The 22,330-nt window shown below is 30.3% G+C and overlaps 2 protein-coding genes across 2 annotated transcripts in view; both read left to right on the top strand.

The window, feature by feature from the left end:
* Positions 1–22,330, top strand: part of LOC113400103 (G-protein coupled receptor 143-like) — a 316,948-nt gene that overhangs the window by 21,173 nt on the left and 273,445 nt on the right. The gene's annotated exons all lie outside the window — the stretch shown is intronic.
* LOC113400044 (G-protein coupled receptor dmsr-1-like) overlaps positions 16,781–22,330 on the top strand; it is a 30,211-nt gene continuing 24,661 nt past the window's right edge. Inside the window, exon 1 of the mRNA XM_026639411.2 lies at positions 16,781–17,022. The gene's annotated coding sequence lies outside the window, so the exon portion shown is untranslated. The remainder of the gene's footprint in view (positions 17,023–22,330) is intronic.

The following is a 22,330-nucleotide window of genomic DNA, read 5'->3' as shown; positions in this document are numbered from 1 at the left end:
GAGGGAATTTTGGAAAACCTACCCCTAAAGGGGTGAAATAGGGGTGGTAAGTTTGTATGGAAGTCCGTAATTTTTTAAGTTAGAAACATGAAATTTAATTTTTGAGTTACCGTTAAAAATGAGTTGATACGTATTTAAACGATTCTGGATATTTTACGCCTAAGGAGGGAAATAGGGGTGACATTTCGTATATAGGATAGTCTGGAAGACTAGAAGCATGAAATTTTATTTTTGGGCTACCGATTAAAAATGAGTTGATTCGCATTTAAGTGTTTTTGGATATTTTATGCCTAATTGTGTAGACTTTTCGTATATAGGATAGTCTGGAAGTCCGTCATTTTTGAAGTTAGAAGCATGAATTTTTTTTGTGCCACTGGTTAGAATCAGTTTATACGTATTTAAGCGTTTCTGGATATTTTAGGCCTAAGGGGAGAAATAGAGTTTGATATTTCGTATACAGGTTAGTCTGGAAGTCAGTCATTTTGAAGTTAGAAGCATGAAACTTTATTTTTTGGATACTGATTAAAAATGAGTAGATACGTATTTAAGCGTTTCTTGATATTTTGGGCCTAAAGGGAAAAATAGGTGTTGACATTTCGTATACAGGTTAGTCTAGAAGTCCGTCATTTTGAAGTTAGAAGCCCGAAGTTTTATTTTTGGGCTACCGATTAAAATTAATTGATCCGCATTTAAGCGTTTCTGGGTATTCTACCCTAAGGGTTGAAATACACACCAATGTGGTATAGAAAGAGGTTTTACATTAACGTAATATTTTAAGTGAATTTGTAAATATATTCATATTCTACGCGGGCAAAGCCGCGGGTAACAGCTGGTATAAATATATTCTAATAAAAAATGTTCGTGCTAGAAAAAGCTGTTGTATCAATAAATCGAGATACTTCTTCATGTCACGTGGCGCATTTTTCATATTACGTGACGTATCATTTGAATACGATGCCCTATATGACTTATGAATATGACGACGCATCTAGAGAAATGAATCAAGCGGTATAAAATTTAAAATGTTATTATGAACAAACACTGTTGTAATATGGTACAGGCATACTATATTTTATGTTGTTTTGGAGTTAAGCTTATATTTTTCCGATTCATTCATTTATATATATCAGATATATAAAACAAATATTAAATTATTTATTTTATGATATTAATAAAAATAAAAAACAAATTGGTTGCCAGTACAAATACAATAGAAAAATAGAAAGAAATTACCATTATTATGTGATTGATACAAGGATGCCTACGTGATATCTCCAAAACACAAAAATACAGAACAACAGTACCATATAGAAATTATTTATAGTTATTTTTCAAATAATTAATAATAGTATTCAAAATTCAAAATTAATAGTATTCTATATGTTCTTTTTTCCTTGGCTATTAGACCAAGGTAATTAACGTTTCCACAACAAAAAAAATAGTGATTTGCTTTCAATTCGTATTGATTTTAGAAATGATTTTATATTCATGTTCAATACTTTTATTATTAAAAAGTAATTTTATTACGTTTTTATATATTTTTCAGTATCATAACCACCATATAAAAAGAAAGACCCAAGAAAAGATCTGCCAAACATTATGCAATGGGAGATTACAAATCAACTAAGAAAAATTGTATTGAACGTCCTTTTTAAAAAAATATAAAACAGACAACGTATTACAATAAGATATCAATTAGTTCAAAAACTGAAACGAATAAATGAAACTAAAATCAAATAGTTGATTAAAGACTGTAAAAGACTGTAAATGTTAAGGCTGTTAAATTTTTAAGTGAGAATTTATAATTTTTTTCACATCTCATAATATCATATTCAGTATCCAAAAAGTTTCATGCTTCTGACTTCAAAATGACGGACTTCCAGACTATCCTATATACGAAAAGTCTACCCAATTAGGCATAAAATATCCAAAAACACTTAAATGCGAATCAACTCATTTTTTAATCGGTAGCCCAAAAATAAAATTTCATGCTTCTAACTTCAAAAATGACAGACTTCCAGACTAACCTGTGTACGAAATGTTAACCCAATTTCCGTCCTTAGGCGTAAAATATCCAGAAACGTTTAAATATGTATCAACACATTTTTAATCGGTAGCCCAAAAATAAAATTTCATGCTTCTAACTTTAATAATGACGGACTTCCAGATTAAACTGTATACGAAATGTCAGCCCCTATTTCTCCCCTTAGGCGTAAAATATCCAGAAACGCTTAAATACGTATATTCTCATTTTTAATCAGTATCCCAAAAATAAAGTTTCATGTTTCTAACTTAAAAAATTACGGACTTCCATACAAACGTACCACACCTATTTCACCCCTTTAGGGGTAGATTTCCCAAAATTCCCTCGTTAGTGGGTCTCATGATATGTTAGTTTATAAGTGTACAACCAAAAGTGTAAGTTTTAAGTTTCTAGTTCTAAAAATGACAATACTTTCAACAACTTACAACCTTTCAACCCCCTTTTCAACCCTTTACAGCATTTTTTTCTAAATAAAAAGTAGCCTATGTCCGTTCTCAGGCTCTAGACTATTTGTGTACCAAATTTCATTTAAATCGATCCAGTGGTTTTGGCGTGAAAGTGAAACAGATAGACAGACAGAGTTAGTGTCGCAATTATAATATTAAATAATATGGAAATATGGATTATGCTATATACATGAAATGACAATAAATGGTAAGGCTTATAAGTTATTATTAATAATTTTGTCAATATAAATCAACCGCTATTATGAATTATAAGATCTAAAATAATACAAGAAATATAATGTTCCATTGTTACTTTCTTTTCTACGTTCTTTGGGTATAAGATATTAACTTCTCGATTTATTCTGATATTGTTATTAAAACAATAATAACAATAACCGCAGTTTCAATTTTAATTTCCTTGAGTCTTTTACTGATTCCCCTGTTGCTGAGCAAATAACCTATAGTTTTTCACTAATTTGATATAGATAAAAATATTGATTATGAGCGTACCTTAGAAGTGATAAACTTCTTAGGCCTTCTGTAGGCTTTTTAAGACTTGCCATTTTGTAGTAGTAAAATATTTACAAATTATATGTATAGTTCCCGCCTATCGTTTTTTCTTTTAGTGAAAATCACGTTAAAGTCCGTTGTGTGGTTAAGAAAAAGAAAGTGGAGATACAGACAGAGGCTGAAAGCGACTTTGAACGAATCAACCTAGTGATTGGATTTTTTTCGATGCATTATTTTCACATAGCTTGAATAGGTTATGATAGCATTTCTTAATTTTCTAGAAAACCACCGGGTCATATCGGTTCTTCAGGGATCAGTCTTCTATGCTAAATGGATGCTAATACTGCAAAGAGGCCTGCGTACGGATATTTATGTATATTAGTTTACTAGATTAATGTTCTAGAGCAGCTTGAAATATTCATGTTTTATTATTAAGGAAATAACTTTTGTTTACTCTTTGCAAAGCAGTTGCAATGTCTCGTACATTGCATTTTCGGAAGTTGGAAAATGTGTAATTATTATCATAAGTTGAGTCGAATACGTTTTTAAACTAATAAATTTATCTATTAGATGTACATTGGTAATAATGAAAATATATGAAATGAAATGTTATTGCATTATTACAAAGTAAATAAAAATAAGATATTTTATGGATTTTAAACACAATTATTTTTTTCATGTTATGTTATGTATATGTTAAATGCACATCATATCCGCTATCTTTATAAAGGATATATTAAAATGATTTTGTTTCTTTGAAAATATTGGACTAAGTATAAGAGTCGCTTTTTGTTGAACTAAAGAATATTTTTATGTTCTACATCTATCTGTATAAGCATTGCTTTGTTGGTGCATGTCATAGGTATTATGAAGTACTTCTTTGTTACGAACAGTTGCAGTGGAGGTATTTAAGCTCGTTAAAAGCTAGATTTACATTTACTTCAAGATGAATTCATTTTATTTAAAATGAACATTAAATTTTCTCTTAATTCTTTTTTTGTTTTACACACGTTGGAAATAAACTTTTGAAGTAATACTATATAGTAGTGTAACTTAGCCCAACGCTCTACGTATCTATCTTCTTTTAATTTTAAATGATATGTACGATGTAAAGTTTTCGATAGTGTTTAATCACAATATTAAATAGAAAACAAAACAGAACTTTCCAAGACCAAGGTCCCTTTGAACAACATTATGATTTTGACGCTAAAGCCTAAAATTAATTTAATTGATTATTATATTGAATTAAATAAAAAGTAGACGATCTTCATTAGCATTATTTTACTAGGTTATTTCTATTCGCCTTAAATTATTTTAATACCGATGTAATTTTTTAAATGTAATAAAACAATTGTTTTGTAGTTTCTATGTAATTAGAGAAATTAAAAATTCCAAATCCATATTATTCAATCTATAAATTTCCTTTTTTTATATAAAAATAATATTTTAGGCACTATAGAGTTTTTTTATCCATTGATGCGATACAAACCGATACAAAATATTTCACTTGGAAAGTAATCATTTTCAAATAAAAAGATTTCTTAGCACACATAAACGTACATAATACACAATTTAAGGTTTAAATCCTTGAGTTGGTTTATAGGTTTTCGAATGAATACACCTTTACAATTTTATTCGATCAAAAATCTACCTGAGTTTAAGATCATAGTACACGGAGAAATGACTTAGTAGAGCGTTCTCCTACATTTTTACATGAACCGTGATAATATCGAGCCGTGGAAGTCTGCGTCTCATTTATAACCCTTATTTTTTACAAATTCGAAGCATAGTAAAGCAAAAACGTAGCAATAGAACAAAATCGATTCGTATTGAACTGAAGTTTAATCACAATTGTTATGAAGCATGAGCAAATTATGTATCGAAATGTTTACAAGCTTTCTAACAATATGAAAATGTTGATAGTCGATCCAAGTACATTGCGATCAGGAATTGTAATAGACTATTAATTGAAACGACAATTTTTTTTTAAAAGTTTAATGAAAATGATTATATTATACATATTATAATTTTTGCACACTTAACTAATATGATAAAACATTTAAGTTTGTAGTACACCTATTTGTTGTTTTAAGCATTTATGCGAAAAGTATAAAGATGGATCGATCACATGGGAATCGCTGTGTCTTCCACTGGCGAGTTATCTTAAGCCCTTTGTACTTACTGGAGTAGGTCAAGCGAGAGCTTTGCATAATGACATTTACATCCGGGCTAAGAAGCACTTGAGGATTTACTCCTATATTCCTAATTTGCTGAAATAATTTATAAATCTATTTTTTTAATATATAATAATCTTTGACAACGACTTCGTTCGCGTTTCTTTCGTTTTTATTTCTCATATCGAATAATTATTAATTATACCAGGTTTATATATTATAAATAGTTAAAATAAAAACTCCCGGAATATAACTTCTCGTGCATTATTTATATGACTAAACTATTAAAGAGGCCTGTAATGTATTTTTTAATTAATCTCATAAATTAACAATTGAAATTGGAACCATATTTATGTCATATTCTCGTTTATATAGTAAAATATATGTACATGTCGGATATATCCGAAACAAATATTTCGATGTCGATGCTAGTAAAATGATGAATTTAAAAATATGGTTGGTTGGTATGTTTAAAGTCCTGTCACATTTTTTTCCGCAGTACCCTCGTACCAAAAGCATCCATTTATTTAAGATACAAATATGTGTTTGATATACGGTTTTACGAAAATAGGTAGTTTTTTATCACCCTAGCAGAAGTGCACACAATCTGATTTAAAATCAGAGCTTAAAACATGATTTATTCCCTATTGAATTTCAGGTATTAAATCTACTGATTTAAAAGCAGTCGTCATACTTAATAACCCTTCCGCCACTACGTTGGCAGCCTCTAAGAGTTAGATGCTTGTATCTAAATTGTATCGCACGTCAATTGTATTTGTATGTATGTTGTATTGGTGTATTTTCAAAAAATACAAGAAATGGACTCTTTGCAATATTAAAAAAAATCAGTACTGAATGTTTAATTTATTAAATATAAATTATTGTGTTTATTTTAGTTCTGTTTTGCGCATGTTTCATGATTATGCTGCGTAATGGTATGGAAAACTCGGCCAGCTGAGAGAGTAAAAATATAATCAGACAAATGTATTTCGAATGACCTGTTAAATGACGCTTTTCGTTTTTTTACTACTGCCTTTATAAACGTTAGGTTTTCACAATAAATATAATTTATGTTGAATACCTATAAGTGAGAACGAGGCTATACTGGCGGAAAATAATACCATAATTTTTGGTACTGCTTTTCCAATGTGATATATTTTATCTAATCCAAAAAATGTATATATGTATATATACCATTATTTATTCGTTTAGGTATACCAAAAAGTATGACAGTTTTAACGGGGCGATTGGATAAAGTTTAAAAGTTAAACTAAACATTTTATGTTGTATAAAGGATTTAACCCAATCATGGTAATTTAACCTAAGTATATTTTGTTTACGACTTTTCAATATACAAGAAATCCTTAATATTTTTACAGGTATAATTTTAATTTTGCTGCTCATACACAACACATAATAATAAAAAACGTCAATCAATGTATTTTTGAGTCTATAAAGATGTGTGAAATAAATTATTTCCAAATATCAGCTGCTTTTTTTACATTTAATGTCAAATCCGATGATCTTCTAACGTGAGTCGGTTTTCTACGTAATAAGTAAAAATAATGGGCTTAGATTAGAATTTATGATATTATAAGCAAAGACATGAAAATTTATTTTTAAACGTGTATGCTAAATATATGAATTCCGCAAAATAATGAAAGGACATTTTATTAAGATTGGCAGCACTGCGATAGAGATTATAAATTGAAGAAGGAAATTTAGAGGAAGCGCATAGTGTCTTGAAAAGCGCGTTATTTCAAAAGGTTTCAATTTAAATGATAAAATTAGGAAAGATAAAAAAAAATAGTACACAGATTATATATTATATTTATAGTTTTAAATACAACCACAGGAAGAATAACTATAATAGAAACTGCAAAACTAATATAAGTTCATAACGTTCATATCTTTTGTTCAGCTTGGAAGCCGATCAGTTATAGCTTTATGAATTTTTAGTCATATACATTTTTGGTCAGTTAGGTATATCATTTCTTATTTTAATTTGAGGGTAGATTTTTGTAATTGTGTTGTAATTTGTTTTGGATATCATTGTGATTATAACTAGAACATTTTGAATCAGTTGTATTGTTTTAATATCTTAAATTTTGAATAAGTAAAACGTAATTTTGAATTATATTAATATTTTTAACTCATCCAATTTTGTAGATTCAGATATTTGTGTTTTCTGGTATAGTTTGATATTTAGTCTGATAACGACAGATATTTGGCTCTCCGGAATGAGGTGATTAATTTTCTTTTTAATTCATGTACGTGGGAGCAGAAAAACAAGTTTGATTTATTCATAATTGCGATTTAGTATTGAAATATGCGTGATATTGAAATATCAGAAAGGTCTAATTTTAAATAACAAATCTACCAAGCAATAAAATATATGTGGAAAGGATATGACTTGGTTGACTTGTGAGTTGGTTTTTTGCAGCTTTTAATTAATATGAGTATTTATTTCAACTATAATGCAAAATGCATTTATCAAAGGCATCTTTTTACTATATTTATATATGTAAAAGCTTGTAAAACTCCCACTGTTGGCGTAAATCTTTTATCTCGTTTTCTCTAAGTCTTTTAGCTTATTTCACCACGTTGCTACAATGCGGTTGAAATATTTATAATAAAAATATATTTTAACTATCAATATATATTAATATTACTCGTTTAAGTATCATGACATTATTTATTTTTGTGAAAAAAATGTATTAATCTTCAATCAAATTTATACATTACCAGTGGCCCGGTACGTGCTTCGCTACGTATAAAGTGATATAATACAAAAATGAGTTAGAACATCGATTCATTCTTAAAAAAATATATTTACTTAATTGCTAGTATTTAAAAAATTAATTCGAAACACTTGGATAAACAATATTTTTGGTTTTTCCATTTTGAGTGTGAATAAACAAACGGCTGGGGGTACCGACTCTGAAACAGGCAACATAAAGTTGGCCGTGTGAAAAACATGATTCTTCCAAATTCACACCACAAACGTAAAGTGTTTGCCCTTGGGCCTTGTTGATAGACATCGCAAATGATAAACGAACAGGATATTGTAATCGTTTGAACTCGAATGGCATATCAGTTTGAATCATAAGGATACGCGGTATCAAACAAACTTCACCTTTAGATTTACCAGTTAAGATCGTAGCTTCGATGAAATTTGGCAATAACTTTTTCACTGTCAATCTGGTGCCATTACACAGTTTTGGTGGATGATTATTTCGCAATAATATAATTAAAGAACCAACTTTCAGATTTAAGCACGGTGCGGTGGCATACCAGCCGGTTCCAATGAATTTAAAAATTAAACTGGAAAATTCAATGCCTCATCTTGATTCATAGCACTGTCAATTGATTTATATGTCGTGAATACACCTGGCAGTTTCTCTTGAATTTGAAAATTAATAGCATTGATATGAATGTCCTTTGGTGCTAAAATGGCGCGTTCTCTCAACCAATCATGATTTATATAATTCTGAAGAATATTCGGAAAAACACATTCAATCAATTCATCTATCGATTGCACAATAGTACAAAAATTGTTCGGTATAGCGATCAATCCATTGGTCCTGTCGATTTGTATTTTGCCATCACCAATTTCTAATAATTGTTTTGAAAACTCATGGGCAGCTGGATCATTTTGTAGGTTAATACGCATATTAATGTTTAGTGTCAATTTTTGTACATACCTCCAAAGAACTGATGACTTCAAACAGGCATTTATTTCATCAGCAGAAGTTGATCGAGGCAATGTTTGACGAAAATCCCCTGACAGTAATATCAAAGCGCCACCAAAAAGCTGTTGATTACCAAGTAAATCTTGCATTGTTCGATTAAATGCTTCTAGTGATTTTTTATTCGCCATTGTACACTCATCCCATAAAATAATTGATGTTAATCGCAGAACTTTTGCCATAGCAGAATTTCTCGAAATATTGCAAATTAGAGTTTCAATCATCTGTACATTCAATGGCAATTTTAATGCAGAGTGTGCGGTTCGACCACCTTCTAATAATGTAGCAGCAATTCCCGAAGATGCAAGGGCCAATGTAATTGTCTATTCCGATCGAATAGTTGCTAAAATCAATTATATAACGAACGTTTTGCCTGTACCACCAGGTGCATCCAAGAAATATAATCCACCTGAATTATTGGAAACGGCTTGCATGATTGTGTCATATACATGTTTTTGCTGAATATTCAATTTGGTAATATTTGATTGTCCAAATAAACGCAAATCATTAGAATTGAATTCCTGCTCACGTTGCAATTCTTTCAATTCGATCAAACAAATCATGCATCTCATGATCACGTCATTGACGTTAACTAATAACAATCGCAAATAAAAACACTCAGCATTTTTTGGATGTACTGTATATATTCTCTCAATTGCGTCTGTTTGGAAAATGCCTGGATGCCCATCGGCTGCTGTTCCTTGTTTACGTCTTTGAAATTTTTTCGAAGACACATTCCATGTATAATACTGAGGCACTTCAGAATATAACAAAATTATTGCAAATGTATCAGTTTCGCATAATTTGAAAAAAAGCTGTTAAAGTAGTTGCTGGTGGTTATGCTGCTATTTTCAATATATTTGCTTCATTAAAATAAACACGTTGGCCATTCTCAAGATGCACAGCCAAGTGAACAACCAATAATATAAAAATAGGTAACGATGATTTTATTTTTTTAATTTATGTGTAGCGTGGAAGGTAATACGTGGTTATTTCTCAATGTATGTCTTCAATAAGGCTTTGAATATTTTATAGTATATGTTATTGTAGGGAGAAAAGGTTATAATATTTCGTGGCTTATATCGTGTGACTAACCTTAAAATTGAAAAATTGTTACTCAGCTCACGTTTCTTAGCATATTTTTTTTCTGCTTAGTTAAAATACGATAGGCTTAACGAATTAAAAATTGGCTTCATTAAAAGTATCAAATTTTATTTTTCTATGGTACTTTTAATATTAGAAGAATGTACTATATTACCTACTTAATATATAAGTAGATAAATGCTTATACCAAAATTTTAATGTTCGATTAAATTGTTTCAAATGTATAAACTATAATCAAGGTAGGTGGTAGTGACTTTTTTCGCTTTATCCGTCATATAATATGATTAAAATCCAAATTAAACTCGCACGAGTTAGTCGCTGGTTTCGTTTTTTAATGTTAAATAAATTTCTTACCTTCAAATCGCATTACTATTTAGTATTTTCAAATGTCACAACGATTTTACTACTTTCCATTATGCTTTAATCTTGAGACTAATCTAAAGGGTTATTAATCAAAATGAAGATTTTTATCTACGAAGTTAAATTATCAGATTGAAATTTTACGAGGTAATATAAATGGTAATATAAATATTAGTTTTAGTGTTTTTTTATTAAGAACTACTCTCGCGGCTATAATAGGACATTTGAAAGTGTTAGATTGTTTTCACTTTCGGAATATTATTTTATTTCTTGCTGTAATCTTTCTAATGTTTTCTCTTATTTGGTAAACTAAATAGATTATAGTTCTCTTTAATTAAATCACATTATAGTTCTTTTTGCATAGAGGCAAACGGGCAGGAGGTTCACCTGATGCTAAGCGACTACCATCGTCGTCTCATCTATGGACACCGGAATGCTTGCAGTGAGTTGCCAGCATTTAAGATATCAGTAGGCTCCTTTCTTAAAGGTTCCCAAGAATTGGTTCGGAAAATTGCTAAGGAAATTTGGTGACGCAAAATGTCTTAAAAATCACGCTGTTGTTTATTTCCATATACCGAGGTGGTATTGATGAAATTTTGAATTCTGATGAAATGGCCGAAAATGTAATTCAGCAATAATTCAAAAAATCCACGTAACATTTTCCCCGTGAAAAATGCTGTAGAAGATGCAGAGCGAAATAACAGTTCTGTATAAAGCCGTAATCGATACGCGTAAATCGTGATGAAACTCCTTTGTCGCCTAATAAATCACTTTCTCTCGTCCCAACATTGTGCTGAACGGACCTGTGACACTTTTCTTAGCAATTAAAGGATACAGAAGGTTTGAGGGTCTGCGCGGCATATTTAACGTCAACGGTGTTTATCCACATCTTAACTTATACAATTCAATGAGATCAGGCGCATCTACTACGTCGTTACTTGTTTTCCCAGTCAAGGGAGTCAAGACACTCTTTATTTTAAATTTTTTAACAGAAAAGTTGCAAAAGCTGGGTTTATATTTCAAATATGAACATTAAAAATGTCGAGAAAAAAGTAGGGTAGTGCTTATTGAACTATATGACTATTAAGTGTAGGCGAATGAATTAGAACATTATACCGTTATGGAATATATCAGTGTAATTATTGCTTAGTCTAAAATAGTACAATAAACATATCATATGGCTTAAGAGGGGCTTATGTTATCAGTTTTTTTTTTATTTCAGTCTTTTTAATTTAAGAGGACAGTCCTTGCGGAACGCCAAAATAGCGCTTACTATTTTTAAAATATCTTAAAACTGGAGCATTGGTTATGGATAAAAAAATACATTCAGTATCTCAATAGATATATCTCAAGTTTCACCGCATGATATTTATAAAATTTGTATCAATAACCTGGTAAATTAATCGTCAACATCACTCCAAACACTGAAATCGACCTTTTCTATTAGAATTTTTTAAGCTATTTAGCGGCTAGTTTATACATGTATTTTTGGTTAAATGGGAACACGAAAGTGTAAATAATAAGTTCACCGTGTTCAATTTCTATTATATCTCACAATATTATAGTAATTTTTACTTAAATATTGCTTACTTTTTGGCATTCGTTGTCCATACATTTTAGTATGGAGAAAATAATTTGACGGTTTTGACTTATTATTCGACATCGCTGTCAATAAATTTTCAGTCCCTCCCCAGAGCCCAAGGTGAGAGCACGTCAATTTTTATTTGGAGCCGACTCTTATAATTTCGTAAAACGTCTACGCACACATAGACAAGTTAGCGTAAGGGTGGGGCGCGAGTGTCGTGGGACACAATTGTTAATTTTTATGCTGCGGAGCTGAGTCTTCCTGTCAGGGACGATAAATGAGGACTCCACTGAAGTTTGGAATCCAATGCTATTCCCAAAAAAAAACCGTAATATTGGCTACATCAAGACGGCCACCATTTAAAGATATATTATAATTTTGCTTTCTAAACTTTGGTAGGGTAAAAACTACACATTTCGTTTTTTGAGTATTCAAAACTAAATTATTTACTGTAAACCAATCGTGTATCTGTGATAATGCACCGTTCACATCGTCATAGTCAGTTTTTTCCTGTCTACCTTAAAAATCAGTGAAGTATCGTCAGCAAACAACATTATAACACAAATACCTTTAACATAGAAAGGAAGATCATTTATATATAGTAGAAATAGAAAGGGACCCAAAATTGATCCTTGTGGAACACTCATTTATAACGTAGATCCAGAAAACTTTATGCCATTAATGAAAACTTGCTGGACTTTTTGACTTAAATATGAAGCAATGAGATCAAGAGCTTTACCTTTAATACCGTAGTATTTGAGCTTATAAAGAAGCGTCTCGTGTTCTACACAATCAAATGCTTTAGACAAATCACAGAATACTCCAATAGCATTTTGTGATTTTTGTCAAGCATCGTAAATATGTTTAAGAAGTGCTATTCTCGCATCAGTTGTCGAGCGACCTCTTGTAAAACCGAATTGCTCACTATGAAAAATAGTATTTGTACCGAAATGGACGAGAAGTTGATTTAAAATATTTTTTTCGAATATTTTACTTAAAAATAGAGTATTGAAAAAAATTATATTTAACTTCGTTATTTATATTTATAAAATTTAAGAAGTGATTATTTAATGTGTCTTTACTTTAATTTAATTCGGTATATCTACCAACCTTAAAATATCAAGAAAATAATTATTATTATTTAGTTAGACGAAAGCAGTTGAAACAATAAAAATCATAATGAATATTTGGCATCTTAATGCACTCTGACCGCACCCTATGCTAACAAATAATTTATAATTGCGTTTGCGAGTGACAACCTTATAGCTAATACATTACTCGTAATTAAATGTATTTTTATAAATCCTACGTTATGAACGCGCAATGAAAATTTAATTTATTCGTTGCACCGAAAACAAGCAACTGATTATCTCCGGGGATGCGTACGATACACTGCACAATGCAACTGTATTATTGAAAAGTACCTATGTGTGTGTTCTAAAATTAATTCCCACGCTTACAAACTACGCTCTTAAGCAAACTATATTTGAAATTAGAGTTAGCAAGGCTTTACATTATAAAACTCGTGCTAAATAAATGTAAATTTTAAAGTTTATTAATTATAAAAAGGGTATCGCATTTGTGCAGTTATTTTCCTAAATTATAAAAGTATAAGGGATTGGTTTCGTTCATCAGTTAAAAGTTGAAAAGCGTTCAGCTTTCTCTAGGGCTTTACGAATGGACAAGGAATTAGGGCATCTGATCCTCGTCTGCGCTATCGGTTACCTACTTTAATTTGTTACTCCAAAAATGATTGCTTTATTTTTCATACAATGTTTTTGTTAAGTTAGCGTTATATATTTTTTGAAGTGATTTAATAAAACTCATAAAACCATGTTACTATATGTGTGTATGTAAAGTCTATTGATAACATAAAGAGAATCGAATTTCCATGTCGTAGATTATCTATACGTGTTTCAGAGCATCGTTCATTTTATTGATTACTATCCGAGAGACTGGATCTGTTAGGATCGGACATGCGATTGTAGTATGTGGAGCAAATGGATTGCTGTGTGAAGTCTTATGCAATTTCGTCTAATTACAGTTGGACATGGACATGGACAATATTCACACGGCGATCAATTTTATAAGTTCGTATTTTTCGCAAACGTTATTTGATAATGGCGTATATAGTTATATGAATGAGTTCGAACAAACTAGAGTATTCCAAATCCCGTAAAAAAGTTCCAATCCGTTTTATAGGTTTATCAGTTAGGTTAAAAACGTTCCTGTAAATACGGCGTGAACAGGATCTCCAATAGCGACAAATCCGCTATAAGCGATCTTTTAAATCTCATAGGCCCCTTCTGTGTTTCGGCTTCAAATATAATAATAGCTCATAAGTCTTTTTTAAATTGAATTTGATGTATTGATGAAATAAGTATAAGGGATAGTAAAAAATTAGGAAATATGGGGTATCGAATTATATTTAAGCAATAGGGTGAAGTACGTAATAAGGTATATGTCATATGCACTTATTTTTGTTTTTCGAAACCTACTTCGAACGAACCGTAACTAAACGTTGCACGCAGCAGAGCAGAAAAACGGCTCAATGGCAACGATTACGTTTCGATTGCGATAAAATGACAATTTGATAGAAGAATTGACCCCAGGTGTTATGTTTTATAATAAACCTGGCAGGCTGGGTACCCTTATGTTGCAAATGTGTAAATTATCAACCCGAAAAAACATAATTTTATATTACAGAATTTGTTAATATTTTTTATAATCTTTCGGCACATTACACACTGCGACATGCCATGCGATAGATCGCGGGCCTGCGTGTTTATTGTTGACGGTAAGTACCTTTGTTTGTATAAAAATACGTAATATACCACACACTTACAGCGCTTCCCGCGCTTGGAAGCAGTAGGCTGCAAAATCAAGCGCTGGTATGGCATCGGAAATAACACGCTTTAAAAATTACTTATGTATGTATTTTAACGACTAATATTTTTAAATGACTCTGTCGCAGTTAATTTGTCATTGCTATAATCTGTTTTCTAAGTCACTAAATAAGTTACTAAATCATTTTACTGTCTTTATTGTGAGAAAAACTGTTTCTATAAATATATATTGATACAGGCCTCGTTCGTCAGGTAAATCTTTGACTCAAGCTTTATTTAAAAAAGTTGTTTTTATTTTGATCAATCAAAAATTGCATCGGTTCATTATTAAGGCTGTTCTAGAAAAAAAGTTCAAAGTTATTATTTGAGAAACAGAGTTACAACATACAGCTTTGAGAGCTATAAAAAGTACTTGGGCTTTACTTGGTGGTAGGGCTTTGTTCAAGCCTTTCTAGGAAGGTGGTACCTTACCACACATCATATAGCCAAACAGCAATAGTAATGTAGTTCTGGTTCGAAGGGTGAGTGACTACAGGAACACGAGATATAACGAAAAACGTAAGTATATGATGGGACTAAAAAGAAACATAATTTTAAAAATATTCTAGAATCGTAGTTATGTACAATGTATGTATAATATGTCGCATGATGTTTATATAGGCAACTTGTAAACCACACCAGTATAAATATTTTCTTAAAGAACCCCACAGCGATGTTGCTTGAGGAGACGGGTATATCATATATCACTAATATTTCGAAGAAAATATTTTTATATTAATTGTGTGCTCATAAGATATCTTGTCATTCAATGAAATGGTCTTATTATCATAGCTTAGGCAATATTTTCACTGATTTGAGTAAATAAACTTATTTCTATTACCCGCTCAAACATATTCGAAAAATATAAGAAATCAAAACTTAAGTAAATTTGATTACGTATGTATTAGCTTACCTTAAATATTCATCATGAGCAATATTCATATAAATGTTATTTTCATAAAATAATTGATTTTTTTCTTATGAAAACAGTATCTATAATAAGGTTGATACTTAATTTCTAGTATGCTAGTCTACCGACTAATTAAGACGCGATTTGAATTCTTTGAAAAATATTTCAGTTTTAATTTTTACGACAACTGCAGAAAACTTGCAGCCCGTGCTGGCCTACGCGAATTTAATTTCCGTCCGGAATTACAAAAATCTTTTGTACAAAAAAAGCCTAGAAATTTGCAGAAAAATTAGAGTAAGTATATAAAAATTATCGTTTTCAGTGCACAATCATATTTATATAAGTACGGATTTGATGCTAAGAAGATATTATCATTACAAGAGTATCATAATTATTAAATCTTTTTTTAAAAAATGTGATATTATTCATCATAATATTCCAATTCAACATAACTAACAAAAAGCACGAAAATATATTTTACTCGCTAGGTATTACATAAATTGAAATGTTTTACTCTTCAGGATATATAACGACGGTATTTCTACAACATAAATTTAATAGGGACGGCGGTCTTGCATCGTTAAATTAAAAATACAACTAGGTATAATCTTTTGAATTTCAAATGTGTGTGCATTTTGTAAGCTACTCGCTAAGGATACTTATAAAAACTATAATGTATTTTTATTCGGTAAATTTATTTAAATTTTAGGGTAAAAGAATGAAGTTTGTCAAATAATAGGATTATGGAGTAAAAGGGTTTTCCATAATCTATGATCACACTATTGATCACTTCATTCAGTAATACAAAATATATACGTAAAGCGAGATGAGTTTTTCCTTCCATTTTTTAAATGTAAATAAGTAATTGTAAGATAAATATTGTCGTAGTTTAAATTACAAATTTTAATTCAGCATAGAAGCCGGTATATATTGTATGTCACCGCGTCTCCGAACCGTTTCAGTTGCGGACGTTTTAATGCAGGCGCTCATAGAATTCTAACAGTTACAATGAAAGCGGCCCTGGCGGAGCACGCCCGTGCCGCCCTCACGGCGCTCTGTCACTCATTCGATACGGACGCGTAAATAATTCTAGACACGAACTTTGTCCGCACGAAAATCTTGATGAATTATTATCCTTGCAACTTTATCTCGTGTTCTCGTTTGGATTCAGTACAACATTTCATATCGGTTATTTTTGTACGTTGTGATGTGATGAGACGTGATTATTATTTGAGATTGATATTTTTGTAACTTGGTAAGTTTATTTTTGAAGTCTAAATATTTTGTTTTATTATTAGAAATGAAAGTAGCACTAAAATAAATTTTATATTATTATTTTTTTTATAAAACTATGATTTTTTTATAATATTTATTTACAAGTAATATTATTTATGTACTGATTTTGAAATATAATATTCATTCTATTTCGGTAAAAACATTTTTATTTTAAATAAATATTTTATGTTCGTGAATTTATCAGGGATGTTTGGAGGTCATTTATCATGACTATAAACTATAGATATTACGTCATACATTTTCAAAACAAGCAGGACTAAAAATGAAATTATATGAAAAAATCTTTGAGGTCTGATAAGAATTTATAATTTAAAAATAACATAGTTGGTTGTTGCTTTTCAACAGCTAGTATAAATAAATGTGGTATGTATTTATAGGTAAAAACGTGTGTATTAGCTATATTATAAAAAATTAAATACTGTGAAATTTACTTCTCATAACGACTGTCTAAAGCTTTTCGCAAAGTTCCATTTAAGCTGTTGAAAGTATGAACATTCAATTGGTCCATTGGACCTTCATACTTCTAACTTCACGATGAAATTAATTATTTAAAAAAAAATATAATTAATTTGTAATAAATTATGAATATATAAAGTTTCATAGTGAAATATATTTTTTTATTACTAAATACAAAACCCAATTAGAAATATAACTTATCTAAGTATGCGCATCCAATAATTTTCGAAAGTTATTAATTTAATATGTATTATATAATCTATAATATACTGTAAGGTTCCAGAAGGATCTAGAACCCTACAATAAATAACGGATTTAGTAAATATTAAAATGAGTTATGAAATGAGTCAAAAGTGTTTTTTTGACTCATTCCATATATTCTCACGATTTTTTATTTAATTCGCTGCGGATTTCTTGTTGTAGTGTGTCTAATAATTCGTAATGTTATCCGCCCGACAGTATAATCGGTTCGAGTAATAATACTATGTTGTTTTAGTATTTCCGCGAAAGAAAATAATAAGACACTGTTATTACAAGCAAAAAAACATCATATAAAGAATATTTGGCTGTATTTTGTTTTTCTTGAAAGCGAACTTTCCGTAAAATAAATAAATGAGGCAAGTTTTACGTGTATTTGAATATACATACAGTTTTACAAAGTAAAGTAATTATATGAATTTAAATTTCATTACGATTCAGTGAGCAATTTATAATTACGGTATCCCGAATCAAAGCTTACCTAAAGGCTAAAACATAAGCGGGGGTTTATACTTACATATCGCTTTTAAATATTAAATGAACCCTTTATTAAAATATATTATACAACAAAAAGTGTATAATTATACATCTTCATTTGTTCAATATTTTTTTTATAAATTTACTCTGTTGGTCATAGGTGGTAGTGCTGTAAGTAATATTGACCATTCTTTATATCACCAATACGCCACAGATGCTTGGGAACTAAAATGTTATGTCCCTTGTGCTGGCAGTTTTTTTTTTAAATATGTTTCCATATACGTGCTATCTATGCCGTCGTTGTATATTAATTTTATGTATGTTATTTTAATGTGCCTGCATATTTTTTTATATTACCAGGCAGCATGCACGTAGCTACATAGTTAATAGCACAGACAGGCATGCACAAAGCCTTGTTTTCTAATAAATTTATGTTGAAGTCACCACAAATAAAAATATATTTACTTGATCCAGATAATTTCAATAATGCACTTTTCAATATTTTCTCAAATGCTTCATATAACCCGCTAGGAGGTCTGTATACGCATACAACAATGACTTGCTCAAGCTCTGCACAGGCTATTTCAATAGTCTGCTCAATAGAAAGGCTCACAACATCCTTACGTTCTTTAAATTTTAGATTTTTGTTAATAAGTATTAATGAGCCACCACGTATAGCTTTTTTTCTACTGAACATACTAGCCATCTGGTGACCACTGAAGTTAAACATAAACTGATAATTTACAAGCCAATGTTCTGTTATACATAAAATATCGATGGCATTACTGTTTATGAATAACTCAATTTCTAAATCTTTTCCTGCCATTCCTTGAATGTTTTGGTGCACCAGGTTTACAAGTTTACTATTATTATTGTTTTGTTTATTTCTAATTTTAAAATTTAGGAATTTATCCAAGGATAAATTACTATTAAGTAAATTAATATTAGTATTAATAATACTTGAGCCAGAAACTACCTCTATTGTCTTAGAATTCAATTTAAATTACTTTTATCAGTGTTAATATAAATTAAATTATTATTTTTATTATACATATGATCTTTGGTAACATTAGACATAAAATAATTATTAATATTGTAAGCAATTAGGTTACCAATTTGTCTTCTGGATTTTATTGGTAGGTACATAGTACCCTCTGTCAACTTAAATCTATATATGAATTTATTAATGTCAAATAACATAAAATCATTGCTACAATGTCGGGTCAAATTGTATAAACAAACATTTAAGTCATAAATATGTAAATTCTGTGCATCTGTCAAGGTATGTGAATATGGAAATGTACTAATTATAAATTTGCATTTCTTTTGATTTTGAATTTCACATAATAATTTTATATCTTTAATTAGATTATTTTTGTTCAGAGATAAACTGTCTCCATGCATTAATACAAATATATTATTGGAATCCAGATGCATAGAACTTATCTTATTTATTTGGTACTGATGGGTTGCCCCTGCTTTGCAGTGGTATGGCGGCCATTGGGAACTGTCGGAAAAGTATGGCAAGGTGATTTTCGTGAATGGCTACTCGACGATGATTAGCTATGCAAAAATTAGCCTGGTACAAATGTTTGAATTGTTTTATTTAAATTAATGTATTCGCGTCGGTATGGTGGGCTGTAAGTCACACCCGAGAAGTATGGCATTACGCTACCGCCTACTTCTTTTTTTTTCGACTATCTGAAAATACAAGTATTTTTGTGGAACAAATCATTCGACACTCGTTATTTATCCGACGCGTTCGATTAACGCCCACGCGATTGGGCCGCCGGTGCGAGCGCTATGACCATCATTTTCCTTTTTGCCTTTACGTAATTAGACCCCTGAAGAACCGCCATACTCGTACAAATGAGCTAGTAATTTGTGTCATCATCTCCCGGTCTATTAGCAAGGCAAGACAGTATTTCACGTCGGCCCATCGCCTAAGACTATGCAAGGCGCAAATTCGGCCTCACATGGAGTACTGCTTTCACCTCTGGGCGGGTGCTCCTTAGTATCAGCTCCTTCCATTTGACCGTATCCAACGTAGACCAGCTTGAATTATCGACGATCAAGCCCTTTCTGATCTGCTCGATCATTTGGCTCTGCGTAGAGATGTTGGATCACTCTGCATCTTCTACCGAATTTTCCACGGAGAATGTTCCGAGGAATTGTTTGGATTAATCCCGGCAGCTGAATTTCACCTTCGGACATCTCGTCAAAATTCTAAATTTCACCTGCACCACCTAGATGTCCGAAAATTCACAACAGCGCGATTTTTAAGGCATTTTCTGTCTCGCACAACCACTCTGTGGAACCAGCTATTTTTTTGTTGTTTATTATTAGTTACATTATTATAGTATTATTACATTAGTTTGCCAAAAAAAAAACGAATTAAAAATAACATATTTTTAATTCGTTTGAATATCTCCTTAGCTTTTATTAAGTGTACATACAAAGACAATGAACATTGGTCATATACAGATACACACTGTTCAGCCAGCCCAAAAATAAAACGTCATTCTACCTATGATGAAATGGTTTTAGTTTGTTACGTTACATATTGAGATTGTCGATATTGAACATTCGACCTAAACATTAAAAAAGTTTTCGTTTACGTCTATGAAAATTCAAGCAAAATTGGGAACTACTGAATATTATTTACCTACCATCGCTCGAGATGTTTGAAAACTTTATGAATATGTTTCAATCATTGAAAGCACTTTGTTATAATATGTATAGTCATAATACCTCGAAATCAATTTAAATTATTAGAACCAATTCTTGAATCTTGTAAATAACCAAGCGAGAGATCCACGTTATTTATATGTTTATATTTAATTAACCGGATTTACATTTGCCAAATAACCTAAACCATATGTTGAAATTTCATTGAATACACAAGACAATTTTATACAAAATTGTTGAGATAATAAAAAAAATGTGGAGTTTTTATTCGTTTTTTATCACGCAGTATAAATGTAAATATTGTAAACAATTACATTGATGTAATCTGACTAGCTAAGCTAAGCAGAGTAATAATTGTATTTTTGGTAATTTCCTCTCTTTAGTATCAACATTCCGAAGCGGTGTAACCTTTAATTGAACTTATCCTGTAAAACGACGGCTCAACAGTGCTTGTAAGAATGTATTAGAATATAACTAAGAATATATTGTGATACGTCTTTGTTGATTTCGCTTTAACTATTCGTTTATACTCTCCCCAGGGAAACGTTCAGATTTTCTGGGATTGTAATTATTCTTTGATTCATCTGTCACTAGCCGAGATTTTATAAATAATTTCACGGATTAACGATCATAGAAATATTTTTAAAATATAGTTCTTTGTGACTGTGTATTTAAATTAAAAAAGCGGCATAAGAAAAGATTTAAAAAAATACGGTATTAATGTCTATGGGCAGTGGTGACCACTAGGTCCATGTACATTTTACGTTCGCCTTCATATGTTAAAAAAAAACTAATGTCAGGATTGATTTTTAACTTCCTATCTTTTTTAAATAACTGATCAGTCTATTTATTACTCATTTAAAATACTTATAATATATATGACGATGATATCAAATATGTGCCTTTATAAAAAATACTTTGTGTGTGGAACATCATTAATTTCACAAATGGTAAGGTCCTGCTTTGATGTAGAGAAAGTATAATTTAAACTAAAAATGGTTAAGGCACAAAATAGTATTCCTTTTTTGTAATATTATTTAAAAATCTAAAATGTACCTACTTTAAAAAACTGTAATAAATTTAGCTAATAAACGCTACTTTAAAGACTTTAATTATCATAATTATTTTTATATTTTATGCCTGAGTTATAAAATCATAATTTATAATTTGCTTAATTAAAAAGTTAATTAATATGTTGTCTGAATAACTTTTAAAGAGAATAATTTATGTTTTTCGTATACAAGACTACAATTATTTTCCATAAAATAATCATATACTTTTTCATATATATAACAATTCATGGTAATATCATATATCGTTGTTAAAAAAATATAGAAGAAAGTATAAAACGAATTTTATCTCGAACATCTTGAAATATATTTGAAAAT

This window comes from Vanessa tameamea, chromosome 8 (assembly GCF_037043105.1).
Source record: "Vanessa tameamea isolate UH-Manoa-2023 chromosome 8, ilVanTame1 primary haplotype, whole genome shotgun sequence".
Taxonomy (NCBI): Eukaryota; Metazoa; Arthropoda; class Insecta; order Lepidoptera; family Nymphalidae; genus Vanessa; species Vanessa tameamea.
Note: the sequence above shows the minus strand (reverse complement) of the source record. Positions and strands in the feature narration are given on the sequence as shown.